This window comes from Anolis carolinensis, chromosome 4, assembly GCF_035594765.1.
Source record: "Anolis carolinensis isolate JA03-04 chromosome 4, rAnoCar3.1.pri, whole genome shotgun sequence".
NCBI classification, from domain to species: Eukaryota; Metazoa; Chordata; class Lepidosauria; order Squamata; family Dactyloidae; genus Anolis; species Anolis carolinensis.
In genome coordinates, this window is record NC_085844.1 from 192425003 (window position 1) to 192434244 (window position 9242).

Consider the following 9242-nt stretch of genomic DNA (forward strand, 5'->3'; position numbering starts at 1 on the left):
AGGCTAATTTAACTAATTTACGACAGCATTAAAAAGTCCAGCAGTATGCGGAAGAATGAGGAAGTACATCAAGGACTTGGTGTCAGAGTGAATGATGAAGCAGCAGCTCCCCCTGTGGTCGGAATCGAGCATACCCCATGAAGCCGGAAGCTGGAAAATGTTAAATTGCCTCTATGTCTCTGTCTCTGTCTGTACAGTATGTCATATGTGTAATGGCATTGAATGTTTGCTATATATATGCACATTATGATCCACCCTGAGTCCCCTTTGGGGGAAGAAGGGCGGAATATAAATACTACAAATAATATAAGTAAATACTGAACGGGTCATGTGGAAAAGCATTGTCTTGGCTGCCCATCAGAACCTTAAAGGTGATGGCCCAGCCTAATTTCCTTGGGTAGCGAATTCCATAGTCAAGGTGCTGCTAAGGAGAAAACCCTATTATGTTTGCCTAACTCCATGAGGTATTGGGACATATAAGAAAGCCTTCTCTGAAAATCTCAAATGACCTCTTAGAATATTACATGTTTAGGAGTTCATCTTAAAAATCCAGTAAGCAGTATATATACACAAGGTATGAGGACCCACTGGTGTATTTGTCACAGTGCCAGACATGGCTGTAGGTCTTGGTGACAGAAGAAAAAGATTTAATTTTCAGAATTTCAGCATTTACTAAATTACAACTTGATACTTTAGTTTTGGTGCCAAACCCTGGTTTACCCTGTATAATGCAGAACCTGTAAAAATTACTTTTTTTGGACTATACGTGTGTCTAAGTTGTCTGTTAACTTATGGCCACCCTGTGAATTTCATTTAGTTTCCCAAATTCTCAAAACACTGGGTGATGCTGAAGAGCATCTAGTCTCACTCCCAGGTTCTGTCATACCATAAATTGCTATATCTTTACATATAATTAGGTTGTGCAGAATTCTGTATCAACAAGTAGTTTGTTTGTTTTAAAGCAAGTCTTTCAATGTTGATCAGTTTGCATGAATTGTGGAAAATTATAGCTTTCAAGCATTTCCTATCATTCATGCATGTTTTAGAGCATTAGAGAAAATTAAGGTGTCGTACTTTAATTACGTAAACACTGAGATTCTGAAAGCCGAATCTTTTCTACGATCATATATAAGAACTGGAATTACTGACATGATAGGGTAGAATATGCCAAAACAACATATTTGATTCAAAAGATATAATTTGAATTAGTTTTTAAAACAATGAAACCCTATTGTCCCCAAATTTGATAACCACGATTTCACTTACCCATGTGCCCTCCACCAAAAATAGTCCCCACCTTATCTGAAGTGTCTACAGAACCATCGATCCTCCGGTATAATTCTATGGTATGTTTTTGGTGCACGTGTAGTCAAAATACAGGGTTCTCATTATTAGTCATGGTTTTAGGCATTCAGAAGGGGTCTTTGAATGTATGCCACATATATAAGAGGATCATAATGTGTCACATGTAAACAATATTAAACCATCACTTCACAGAGAATACTTTGACATCCAGGCTTTTGAAACTGTAATTTACCTTCTTTCTGGAAATGACCATAAGATTGGAAGTCAGAATTATAAGGGAAACAGGTCTTTGTTGTAATGACTTTTATTAAGTATTCATTGGTAAATTTATTTTTCTGTGGTTGTGATTATTCAATTTGATATAAGCTGCTCTAGGAGCATGACTGATTAAAGAGTGCGGTGGAACAATCTATAATAAACTATATAAACTGGAGCCTCTCAGCTCCAGGGATTCCTAGATGACACCAACTTCCTAGACCAGCCGCAGTCTGGCTTTAGACCTGGGCACAGTAGTGAGACGGCTTTGGTCACCTTGGTGGATAACTTCCACAGGGAGCTAGACAGGGGGAGTGTGACCCTGCTGGTTCTCTTGGACATCTCTGTGGTTTTCGATACCATCAATCATGGTGTCCTTCTGGGACGGCTCTCTGGGATGGGCCTTGGAAGCATGGCCTTGCTGTGGTTCTGGTCCTTCCTGGAGGGCTGTTCCCAGTTGGTGAAGCTGGGAGACACCTGCTCAGACCCCTGGCCATTGACCTGTGGGGTCCCACAAGGTTCCATTCTGTCCCCCATACTTTTCAACATCTACATGAAACTGCCGGGAGAGGTCACCCGGAGTTTTAGAGTTCGTTGCCATCTTGACACCCAACTCTACTACTCTTTTCCACTGAAATCCAAGGAAGCCCCTCGGATACTGGACCAGTGCCTAGCCTCTGTGATGGGCTGGATGAGGGCGAACAAACTGAGGCTGAATCTTGACAAGACAGAGGTCCTCCAGGTTGGTTGTATGTCTGACCAGGGTATAGGGTGGCAACCTGTGTTGGATGGGGTTGCACTCCCCCTGAAGATGCAGTCCCGCAGTCTGGGAGTCCTTCTGGACTCAGTGCTAATGCTTGATGCTCAATTGTTGGCAGTGGCCGGGAGGGCCTTCGCACAATTAAAACTTGTGTGCCAGCTGTGACCATAACTCGTGAAGTCTGATCTGGCCACTGTGGTTCATGCCTTGGTTACCTCTAGATTGGATTAGTGCAATGCGCTCTATGTGAGGCTGCCCTAAAGACAGCCCGGAAACTCTCCAATTGGTCCAATGCTCGGCAGCCAGGCTACTAACTGGAGCAAGCTACAGGGAGCAGTCAACCCCACTGTTTAAGGAACTCCGTTGGCTGCTGTTTATTTTCTGGGCCCAATTCAAGGTACAGGTCATCACCTACAAAATTATGAAGCCTCTGGTACCACAGTGGATTAAAGACTTGTCACTTGAAGGTTGGGTTGCTGACCTGAAGGCTGCCAGGTTTGAATCCAACCCAGGGACAGCATGGATGAGCTCTTTGTATCAGCTCCAGCTCCATGCAGGGACATGAGAGAAGCTTCCCACAAGGATGGTAATCACATCAAAACATCCAGGCATCCCCTGGGCAGCGTCCTTGCAGATAGCCAATTCTCTCACACCAGAAGCAACTTGCAGTTTCTCAAGTTGCTCCTGACACAAAAAAAAATCACCTACAAAGCCCTAGATGGTTCGGGACCCACCTACCTTTGTGACCGCATTTCCCCCTATGAACCCGCACAATCTTTTCGATCTTCAGGGGGGCCCTCCTCTCTCTTCTGCCCCCGTATCAAGTGCAGCTTGTGGGGACAAGTGAGAGGGCCTTATCCGTGGTGGCCCCCCGGTTGTGGAACTCACTCCCCAGGGAGATTAGGCAAGCACCCACCCTCTTAGTCTTTAGGAAAAGCTTAAAAATCTGGCTTTTCCAACAGGCTTTCGGAGAGTGAACACTCTCCTCATGTCAGGTTCTCGTCTAAGTGACCATTGCATATTTGATGCACTTTATCTTATCCCAACAGTTAGAAACAGTCTTAACGTCTACCTCATCCCAAGTCTCCTATCAACTTGCAGCACTTTGGCTTCCCATTTCATTTTCTTGTTTACATTATACACGCTGCACACTTTGGCCCAGTTCGTTTTTACAATTTTTGCTTTGGTTTTTAGATTATGTCAAGTTGATATTACTGTTTTTAATGTTTAATGTGTTTAACTGTATTTTTGAGATCAGTTTTTATTGTTTCAATGACTGTAATTTATCTGGGCTTGGCCCCACGTAAGCCGCCCGAGTCCCCTAGGTGAGATGGGGTTATTATAAAGTTATTATTATAAAAAGAAGAGGAGCAGAAAGAAGAAGAGGGACCTGCTTGTCCAAAAACATTCTTACTAATCTGTTTGGATAATTAACATCTTCTTTTTTTCCTGTCTGCAAAGGTGGCTAAGACACAAGCCACTTTAAAAAGATGGTATAGAAATGTCTCTTTGAAATTCTTTGTGCATAATGAAATTTGACAGACCATTTCTTCAGGAGGAAAAGACATTTTCTAATATTTTCTTGGGATCTGAGTGCATCATTAGCAGAAACAGTAGCACACACAGTTTGTAAATGGTTTACAACATCATTTGAGAGTCTGGTCACAATTTTCATATCAAAACTTCCATGATACTTTGGGCTTAATGTTATTTTGGGTCAGTGTTGGGGGTGTGGGGTTGTTGGAGGGAAATATTTGGAGGCGATTCTGCAAAATATCTTCTCTTTTTCTATTGGTTAAAGGGAGGGGGGGAGGAGAAAAATATTACAAAAATAATGGGAAAAAACCCGATCACCTCACCTCTAATTAAGATGGGTTTCTCTGCCCCCCTCCCCCCCAGTTTTAACTGACAGGCTACTCTACACAAACAAGTCCAGCTGTGGAATTTCACCTAGGTTTTATGGCCAGCTCCCAGCTATCATCCCAGTCAATAATGTTTCATTTCATCAGAATACTCCCTTAAAATGTGCTGGTAGTGAAGGCACTCCCCAGAGCTCTTTGTATTTATTACAGTTTATCATAAATCCCGTGAAGTGGGCACAGCTGTAAACCTCCAGGAGGGGTCAAATAGTGTTGCTCCTTGGAACTGTATGCTCCCCCTCCCCGAATCTGTGACACCAGTTTTCATTTTAATTAAGTTTTAATCTTTTACTGCTATGATGGATGTGGCTGTAAGAAAGCAGATGGTGTTGAAAACAGCAAATTAATTATCAGGAAAGGTCATTCTTTGGAAGCAGAAAACTTTCCTGTTCTTCCCCCTTCTTTTTGCCAGGAAATGCATCTGCCAGCAGCATGAGGGACAGTTTTTAAAATAAAAATGAAATAGTTAGATCAATCATATTTGTATCAATTATATGTCACAGGACAAATTGACTATGCATATGCTATTTCCCTAGCCTGTGTGTAACTGATTTCAGAGCAGAACCTGTGCTTTGCAAGAAGGCGTATCTGACGTAAACTGCTGAAGATCTATTGATTACTGAGGGTGGGGGATGCTTATTTTTTAACAAGTGAGAATTAGTTCAATGATACCTTAAAGGAAGGAGAATCACAGCTCACAGAATTCACTGCAAAAGCTGCTATTAAGTTTAATGGAGCTAAGAGTACCAAATGGTTGGCTCAGCAGGTTCAGCCTCTGATATCTCTTTTTATAAAAGGTTTTGGCAGCAGGATGATGGGAAAGCCTTGCTTGATTTGTCATATGTCTTGTTAGATAGCTTGTAACTGACTTGGCCTGAATTAACTATTTGCATTCTAACCACCCGATTCCTTAGACAAATGCTGACTGGAGCAGGGGACCCTGGTCAAAATAGAGAGTAGTGGCCTTGCTAGACAAATATTCTAATATGGAATAAGGCAGCTTTGCCTTATACCATGTTTTGTACACAAGATACTGCTAGGATATAACTTCTCTTCCTCAAAGAGAATGATAGTTCAGAGAGATGTCCACAAGTATTGGAGAGGAAAAGGCAATCTCATATACAGCCACCTTTTGATGACCAATTCTTGAATTCATGAATGAGCCATCACTTCAGTATCATTCTTAAGACTTGATTGGTGCAATTGGAAAAAATGTTCCAGGACCTACAGTGTTTTCTGATGACACACACACACGCACACTCACTTCATATACTTCAGGGGTGGGAATCATGGTGCCCCATTAGCCAGGGCATTACTGTTGATTAGCATCAGAACTAAAATAGCTATCTTGTTCTTGCCTCTTTCACCTTCTGGATGATGAAATTGTTTGTAAGACAAGTGAGGAGTTAGTTGAACTGTGCATTCTTTGAAGAGTTACGACGTCTTCAGATGAAGGTAGAATGGTGTTTCCCTCCCACTTCTTTGTACTGCTGAACGGAGTCCCCTGGAGTCCATCACATGGCGCAGGGCTACTTCCGGTGAGGCTCCGTGCCAGCAGTGGAATCCAGATGAGTCGAGTATACACCCGACTCCTCGTTCAAAAAAGACACTTGAGCTGAAAAGGAAGTGGGGGATAGTGGAGAAATGTTGTGAGAAGGCAGATGGTGGACTCTGGCAATGGGGAACACAGTCAGACAGGTTCCCTATGTTGCCCCACGATTTTCCCCGCTGCCCCCCACTTTACAAAGGGCAATCTGTTGAGGTCCTTAGACTTTCAACAAATACAGTATCAGGATAGTTGAAATCTCCCATTACTATTACATCTCTCTTTCTGAATTTTTAGGCATCTGTTCCAGGAAGGTATCACCCAAGTTTTCAGTTTCGCTTGGGGGTTTGTAGTAGATGATGAAATCCCCCATGATGAAATCATTGTTTTTTTTCTCTCCCTCCTTTTAACTTTTACCTAGATACCTGCAAGCTGACTTTCAGGATTTAAGTTAGGAGTTTCTTCATCCTTCACATATAATGTCACTTCTCCTCTTCTGTTTGATCTGTTTCTCTGAAATTGTTAAACCCCTCTATTACTACATTCCAGTCAGTCTTATCCCACCAACAGGGTCATTCCACTAGCTTTGTAGTTAAGTTCCCCCTTTCCCTCACACTATGGGTTTCATGTACTATTTGTCCAAATCGCTCAGCACTTGATGAACTTTAGGCCTCAAGAATACTGTTTCCCCCCCACCCCCACCCCCACCCCAGTTCACTTTAAATTTGTGAGGCCCACATATCATGAAACATGGGTTTAATTCCTGGCAGCACCATTTGCACAGCTTGTTGTTTGCTTCCACTGTTTCTCACTCCCTTCCTGGGGCATGTCATTGAACTGGGAGGAGAAACTAAGGCCACTTCTAAACTGCCAAAAAACCAAAATAATCTGCATTAAATTGGATAATAGTTCAGTGTAGATTCAGATAATCCAGTTTGAAGCAGATAATGTGGATATTATATGACAACGTAGAAGGGGCCAAAGTGAGCAGCTGTGCACCAAGGTCCTTTAATTTCCTACGGAAAGCTTTGTGATTCTTTATGATAGCCTAAGGCTATGCCTTATGGTTTTCAAGATAAACCTAAAGAAAGAGGCAATGGTGAGTGGACTTGATGAATCTTTTTAGCCTCTTTGTTACATCATTAATTTTAGCCCCAGGAAGAAAGTCATCCTATCAGGATCACTGTCATGGCAGATTTTATTGCTGTTCCTCATCATCACTGATAAGAGAGAATATTTTGAATCAATTCTGTAACTTCAAACTCATGATCCCCAATCCTTCTACTTTCCAGTGTTACATTGCTCCAAATGTGTACCTCTTGAGTTTGGGAAATGACCTCCTCCTCAGAAATATCCCCTTTGTTTTGCTTGTCTGTGGCAGTCTGTTCCAGCCTTTCCAAGAAAACCTCATGCTCCCTAATACACTGAAAGGTAGATATGCAGGTTTTTAGTTGCTGCACCTTCTTTTCCCACCAACTTGCTTTTCCTTCAGATGTAACTACCCCCATCCTCTGGCAAGAACACAAACATAACACAGCTATTGCTGGTGAATGCAGCAGCTACCTCATCATCCATATTCAGTTGTCTTAAGTAAGCAAGGAATTAAAATTGCAGGCTCCCCTTCAAAACTCCTCCAATAAATACCTACACAAAATCCCTGTTGGTATTGCTGCCTTTTTGCTGAACTCCTGTTAGCTGGACTCCAGGGACTGCAGCTATAGAGAGTTAGTGGCTGCTAGAATGTCTCCCAAACTGATTCACTTCTTCTGAGCAGATACTTTGCTCCCCATGTGCTTAGGCAGAGGACATGGGCCTACACACAACAGAAGAACACAAATAAACCTTTACTCAGTTTACACAGTCAGCCATAACAGGATAGACACAAGCTCACTAAAACAATAGAACAGTAGAATGCTCTCAGTCAAGCCTCATACAACTTTACCACAACAGATTAAACAGCCTAATCCAACAAACTGATAGGAGTGATAGGCGTTAGAATCCCATTATATTCAAGAGATGGTCAGTAGCTATACTACTGACCTCAATTGCTACTCAGTCGTTTAGTCGTCTCCGACTCTTTGTGACCTCATGGACCAGGCCACGCCAGAGCTCCCTGTTGGCCATCACCACCCCCAGTTCCTTCAAGGTCAACCCAGTCACTTCAAGGATACCGTCCATCCATCTTGCCCTTGGTCGGCCTCTCTTCCTTTTTCCTTCCATTTTCCCCAGCATTGTGATCTTTTCCAAGCTTTCCTGTCTCCTCATGATGTGGCCAAAATACTTCAGCTCTAATATCCTTCCCTCCAGTGAGCAGCCGGGCATTATTTCCTGGAGGATGGACTGGTTGGATCTTCTTGTGGTCCAAGGCACTCTCAGGATTTTCCTCCAGCACCAGAGTTCAAAAGGGTCTATCTTCCTTCGCTCAGCCTTCCTTATGGTCCAGCTCTTGCATCCATAGGTTACTATGGGGAATACCATTGCTTTGACTATTCGTTGCCAGTGTGATGTCTCTGCTCTTCACTATTTTGTCAAAGTTGGCCATTGCTCTCCTCCCAAGAAGTAAACGTCTTCTGATTTCCTGGCTGCAGTCTGCATCTGACCTCAAACTCTGAATGATTATGCACAAATAGGAAGCAACTGAAAGTTGCTTTAATAACATCCAGTTTGTTTAAGGGATCTCAAGTTGTGTTTATACAAGAAAGCTCAGATGCATAATATAGGGTAGGTAACATCTGACATGATGGCAATATATGCAGAAAGGATCTAAGGGTTGTGACAGATCGCAGGCTCAACATGCGTGAGCATTGTGGTACAGCAGTGAAAAAGCCAATTGAAGTGTAGACTGAATCAACAGAACAATAGTTTCCTGATCAAGTATTGATTTTTCTGCTTCAGTCAGACCTTGCCTGACACTGATAAAGTGAAAGATATTCACAGGAAGACAGCCCAAATGGTAAAAGTCTAGAAATCAATCCCTAGGAGGAACTGTTCAAGGACATGGGTACACTTAGTGTGCAGAAGGAAGACTGAGCGATGACATGATAGCTGTCCTTAGATGTCTGAAGGATTGTCATATAGAGGATGAAGCAAGCTTTTTCTACTAGTCCAGATAACAAGACATAAACCAACAGATTCAAACAACAAGCAGGGCAATTCTAAGTAAATATTACGTAGGAAGAACTTTCTGTAGTACATTCTGTTTGATTATGGAATAGACTAATTTGGAAGATGGTGGGCTCTTTTTGATTGGAGATGTTTAGAGGTTAGATGGGTACACCTTATGAATGCTGTAGCAGTGGGTCACATGCTGGTCGGGGCTGAGTTATATGGCTCTTGGGATTCTCCCAATTTCTATGATTCAATGAGCCAAATGAAGATTCAAGCAAAGTATTCTTTCTTTTGGCCACTCAACCCCCTTCTCCCAAGAATATTTAATTTTAATCACTTGCTTTGAAAA